The 6,000-nt window shown below is 34.3% G+C and overlaps 2 protein-coding genes across 5 annotated transcripts in view; one reads left to right on the top strand and one right to left on the bottom strand.

Moving 5' to 3' along the window:
- LOC115211809 (anoctamin-10) overlaps nt 1-6,000 on the bottom strand; it is a 251,375-nt gene that overhangs the window by 169,668 nt on the left and 75,707 nt on the right. The window contains exon 1 of one of the 4 annotated variants that reach the window (XM_029780515.2): nt 2,261-2,394. The exons of 2 other annotated variants lie outside the window; for them this stretch is intronic. The gene's annotated coding sequence lies outside the window, so the exon portion shown is untranslated. Of the gene's footprint in view, nt 1-2,260; nt 2,395-6,000 lie in introns of those variants that run through there. One more of the 4 variants, XM_036502908.1, reaches the window with a different exon arrangement.
- The window catches only part of LOC115211810 (leucine-rich repeat transmembrane neuronal protein 4), a 38,323-nt gene continuing 34,874 nt past the window's right edge, over nt 2,552-6,000 (top strand). The window contains exon 1 of the mRNA XM_029780516.2: nt 2,552-3,255. The gene's annotated coding sequence lies outside the window, so the exon portion shown is untranslated. The remainder of the gene's footprint in view (nt 3,256-6,000) is intronic.

Raw genomic sequence — 6,000 nt, 5'->3', positions numbered from 1 at the left:
CCTGCCTAAATGTATAAATGCTAATACAATTCTTGTTAAATAGCTTCCTGAAGAAGATTTCTCTTGAATGAAAACGTACTAGTCCTGTAGAAGCTCCTTCTATATATAAAATATATATATAATATATAATATTAGATATATATATATATATATAATACATATATAATTTGATTAGAGGTTGTTAACCTCATGAAGGGATAGTTCATCCAAGGAAATACTGGTTCAATACTTAGTATTTTTGGGGAATTAATTTCCTTGAAATAATAGGTATATATATAAAAATATGTAGTTTATATTCAAATAAAAGAAAAGAAAATGGAGATTGGTAAATTAATAATTGTTTGTTATTAACAGCAAATTAATCATCCCATACAGCTGTTTCAATTAGTACTCAGTAAATATTAAGCAAATATTAAATTTATATGGCCTGAGTATAATGTCTTCAGAGGGGGAAAAATATATCCCTGGATATCTTAAATGTATTTATGAATTCACTATAGCAGACTGAATGATACAGTTTATAATAAATCCATAAACCATCCAAGGGTATATTTTGCCCCCCTGAAGATATGTGCAGGTCATATTTACTGAGTATTAATTGAAACAGTTGTAAGGGATGATGATTAATTTGCTGTTAATAATAAACAATTAACTTCCCAATCTCCATTTTCTTTTCTTCTTTTATATATAACTATCTCTCTCTCTCTCTCTCTCTCTCTCTCTCTCTCTCCATATATATATATATATATATATATATATATTATATTAAATTAGAGATAAAACCACTATTAGGCAAATCAAACAATGAAAAACTTAAGCCAATACATAAAATTAATTTATATTATTTTAAATATATATCAAAAGTATTAAAAATTTAATAAAAGATAATGAGTAAAACACTACGATCGTTTCATGGCTATCCAATTCGTAATAATTCGAGTTATGGTTCAGTCAATCTTCAGGTAATTGAAATATTTATCTTAGCAAGGTTTAGCAATTGGTTGAAGGCCAAACCTTCTGAGTTCCTTTTACAGAGCTTAGAAAAACTGAAGGACGCTGCAATAAGTGTGTGAATCTGAGGGGAATATGTTGAATAAAACCATAATAAACTGATCTTCCTGTATTTTCTTTTACCCAAAGTCAGGAGTTTTTTTTGCAGTCCCTTGTATATATATAATCAGTATACGACTCAACTTATTAAACAAAGTTCAACAAATTCATTCATATTAATGAAATGAAGATAGGATGTTAAAATGGATTTTAGTTTTTATTTTCATATTCCTATACAATTGCTTCTGTAAAAAATGGACCCAGATTCTCATATACAGAACATCATAATGGTCAAATTTGTACTCTTCAGTAGGTAATAAAATACTAATGAAATTATTGTATACAGTGCTCAGGTGCACTACAACTCATCAAAGGTGCATGTACAGTACATAGAATTATGTACAAAAGTCAGGAAAGTGAACAGTGTATGAGTCATAATATACATATGTGAATGGTAATGGAGCGGGGAATATCAGGTGAAGTGTTGGCGAATTTCAAGAAGCATAGAGGTTTTAAAGGATGCAATGTCTAGGCAACTAACAACTGATGCAGGTAGTTTGTTCCATACTTCAGCAACTCCAAGGGTGAAAAATGTTTCTGAGAGTCATGGGAGCTGTGCTGTTTTCTGACTTTGTAGGTAAGCCCACGCGTGTTAGACACATGGAGCTCAAAAAGGTGCTCAAGGTGGTTGTTGGCACAATGGTTAATAATCATCTCCCCTTCTCAGCTAGAGATGGTCTTAATTGCTATTTGGTAATTATGATACATTCTCTAACAGCAGAGATGATTTAAAGGAAAATAAAAATGAACAAAAAGACGGAAACAAAATTAGGGCCATACATATGTAGGTATGCTTATGTGTGTGTGTGCGCGCGTATACATTATATATATATATATATATATATTGCACAAGATATGCCTTTGGATTGAACCCCGTAAACTCTTGATTGTGAATTTCTTAACCAGCCAGCAATGATGTATCCATACATACACGTCCATCAAAACAATATACATGCTAACACACGTGCTTGAGCATACAGACAGGCAGACATAAACTGGAAGATGAATAGACAGGTAGGTAGAGAGATAGACAGACAAATATATAGATAGATATATTGAGAGAGAGAGAGAGAGAGAGAGAGAGAGAGAGAGAGAGAGCACGCCAAAGCTTTTGACCAGAGGGTAAGGTACGACATCCCACTTAACTGACCTGACACATCTGTTGATACAGTAGAAGTAGACTGTCTGAAGAGGCGCGATCAAGTTTGCTGTTGCTGCTGCTGATATTTTTCAGCTAAGATAAACTAACTAGTTTGTTGCTATTAAGTGCCTCCAGCCGGAATCTATAGATTATATCAGATTTACTCACACACACATTGTATATAGATACGTATACGCACACACACATATATAGATAGATATCTGTATATCTATATAAGAGAGAGAGAGAAAGAGAGAAGGAAAGAGAGAGAATAAGGACTGAACTAGGGTTGGCAGCTTGTATGTCGTGTCCCCGCTCTCCATTTCCTTTGATTAGCTCTATTAAAGCTTGTCGATGCGCAAAATCTGTGCGGAGGTGTGACAAAAAAATGTGTTAATATTTCAGGTGTGAGAAAAATACATAGATACATTTATATATTATGTGTGTGTGTGCTTATGTATGTATGTATACATACGTAAGTACGTATAAGTAATATAATAGACCTGATATATGTAAATAGTTGTCAGTCGACTCGTATACTGCTAAAGTGCTTTCCTGAATCTGCGAGTTCAGTGTGAGTCACCCTGTCATATAAAGAAGTAAGAAGACAATTTTAAGTAGTTACCAGTCGACCCCTTTCATACCCCCGGCTTATTAAGACTACATGTGCTTCCTATGAATGAATTTAATCGTATTTCACCTCTTGTTGTAAACACAGCAACCGTGTCCTTAATTTTCTATTTACTTCCACCACACCTTATAGCTGCTTGATTCTGTCTCGACCAGTAAAACCGCAACCACCTGACACCTCTCACTGGTGTAGTATGTTGTCGCACATCGTCTCAGATGGATGCTACCCAGACTTCAGGACCACAAAATCAAACAACACCTATAAACTGAAATGCAGTTTAATTTTATAAGTTTGATGCATCGCCACTATATCTTCTTTCCGTCTTGTACCTGTTGGAATGCTGAGCAAAACCCCCTTTCTCTATAAGGCCGAGGTAAGTTTCAACACACTCACTCATATACATACGTATACATATAAGGGTGGCACCCTTTTTAAATATTTTTCATACCAGCCAACTTGCTCACGTTTAGGGAGAATACACGTTTTATTATTTCTAATTGGCTGAAGTTACGAAAGGCTGAAAGTTTTGTATATAACACTAAATAAAATCATATGTACACCCCCACCTCATATTTGTTTCAGTCATTTGACTGCGGCCATGCTGGAGCACCGCCTCGAAGAGTTTTAGTGGAATAAATCGATCCTAGGACTTATTCTTTGTAAGCCTAGTACTTATTCTATCTGTCGCTTTTGCTAACATCGGGGGACAGACACATATATATACATACACACACACACGATTGGCTTCTTTCAGTTTCCGTCTACCAAATCCACTCACAAGACACTTGCCTAAGGTAACCATGCAGTTCGGAAGCAAGCTTCTAACCATACTGCCACGCCTGCATCTCTCTTTCTCTCTCTCTCTCTATCTATCTATCTATCTATCTATCTATCTATCTATATATATATATATATATATATATATATATATATATATATTAGTCCTATTATTTTAAGGTAAAGTATTGTGGTGCATCGCAATGTTCTCTCTATATGCCCTTGTGGCAAATAAGGACTTTGTGCCCCCTCCAAATGAATTTAATAGTGTCTCATCTGTAAACCTACAACAGCGTCCTTAATTTTCTATATACTCCCACATCTTCGTTTCTTTCCACCTCCGCCACTAAAAAATTAAACAACCACCTGAGGAGTGCTTACGTTAGAAATCATCATAATCATTAAGGAAAACAACATGCATTTGTTCTCGTTAAGTATTTTAAAAAAGCCGTTTTTCGTAGTCTCCTTGAGCTAAATATTGTTATCGATTGTTACGACACTTTTCAGTCCATCCGGTTGTTTCGATTATAATAGTTAATACAGCCAAGTATTTCGTCTACATTATAGTTTTACTCTCATAATCACTTACAGCTACGTAGATGTCACGAAACAATCACTAATTCGCATTACCAAAATTCACCAAACAACTATTATTACTAGAGCTAGTCATATGCAACAATGCTGACAAAAAAAAAAGGAAAAAACTTGATCAACATATAAAGTGGTACCCTCTTCTTTGCACACAAACTTTTACGTGTACTTTTATGTGTGAGTGTGGGTGTTCCAAGCCCTATGAAAGGAGTGAGGGGTTCATCGCACTTGTTCTCAGGTATTTCTTGGGATCTCGGAGACTGGGAAGCAGGTGTTTTTAATTGAAACCCCACCCCCTCAAAAAAACACGCGCACACACATTATGACATACATTTTTTGTTCACATTTCAAGTTTCGTTTTGTAGATATATGTGATGCGTATCAGCAAGTGTGTCAGTCCACTAATTTTTTTAATTTTTCATATTGAATTACAATGATAGTAATCTACTCACTCTAAAAGGCATGTTTTGAAAATTTAATTAAAAAATTTATCATTTTTCTGCAAGTTATGAGGAAACAAAGCTGACGTGAATTTTCCGAAAACCCTCTTCCAATTCACGGAAAATTGAAAAGCACCAGATCCCTTTTCACAACAAATTCCGATATGATCTGAATGTACACCGTCTGAAGCGTATTCGTTGAAAATTTCATTTTAAAAAATTCATGTTTTTGGAAGATATGTGGAAACCACTTGTGTAGGTATGCCAGCTTCGAATTCCCTCCCAACTAATTATATGCATAACTGGGAGACGAGAACCCCTCGCGTAAGCCAGAACTTGATATTTTAGAAATGAAAGCCTTATTTTTGATGTACCTCATTCCAGCTGTTTCATAAATATGAAAAATTTATATTAAAACTGGATCTTTATTTGCATTCAGTTGTATCAAAACTTCGCGCTAATTTATGTTCCAAACACTGGCTTAATATGTAGGAAATGCTAATGTCGGAAATGCTAATATCTCTATCCTCTCTACCCAATGTATTGAGTTTTATACCCGATAAGTTTTGCACTGTATAAAATATATATAATTGATATACTTAATTACTTTTACTTTCCTATACACACACTCTTACATATTTGTAGTATTCTTATATTAAAATAATATTGTGTTATTAGCAGGAATTGAATAAAGTTTAAACTTTTATCAATATATTTTTTCACCTTTAGCCTTAGGTTAATATTGGTCGAGCAGACCTCAGTGTGCCGACCGTAATCATGTTGTCTTTTCTCGACAGGGATATATAATCTTGGGCCCATGTTATCGTATGTATATCCTTCCCGTTTTTCAAAACGTAAACTTACGGCAATTTGACTGCTATTTCCAGTAGATCTAAAACTGCATTGTCTTTCTTGTTTTATCACAAGCCGCGGTTCCCTTTTACTGCTCCTATGTTTTAACCCCTTTTCCTTTTTTGGATTTCTCTAACCATATTTTTGTTAAAACACCCCGCCTTCAATTATTTTCTTCCATGAAAAATTTAGGAAAAGTCTTTGTCATTATTAAGCTAGTGTTTGGAACATAAATTAGCATGAAGTTTTGATTGGTTTTATTTTCGATCTATCTTCAACAAGTTTGTATTAAAGTATCAAGAACAGTCACAATTAGGTTGGTATCAAGAGATAAACTATTGGAAGGCTACTGTAACTTTCTGTGGCAACATTGGTGCGTTAATTTCCGGTGACCCGTAAAAAAGTGACAGGAAAAAAGTCAGTTATAAAGTCACAATTTCGGTTAGGTAAAAAGTCAT

The sequence above is a fragment of the Octopus sinensis genome, linkage group LG5 (genome assembly GCF_006345805.1).
Source record: "Octopus sinensis linkage group LG5, ASM634580v1, whole genome shotgun sequence".
NCBI lineage: Eukaryota > Metazoa > Mollusca > Cephalopoda > Octopoda > Octopodidae > Octopus > Octopus sinensis.
The sequence above is the reverse complement of the archived record's forward strand: the minus strand, read 5'-3'. Positions and strand labels throughout refer to the sequence as shown.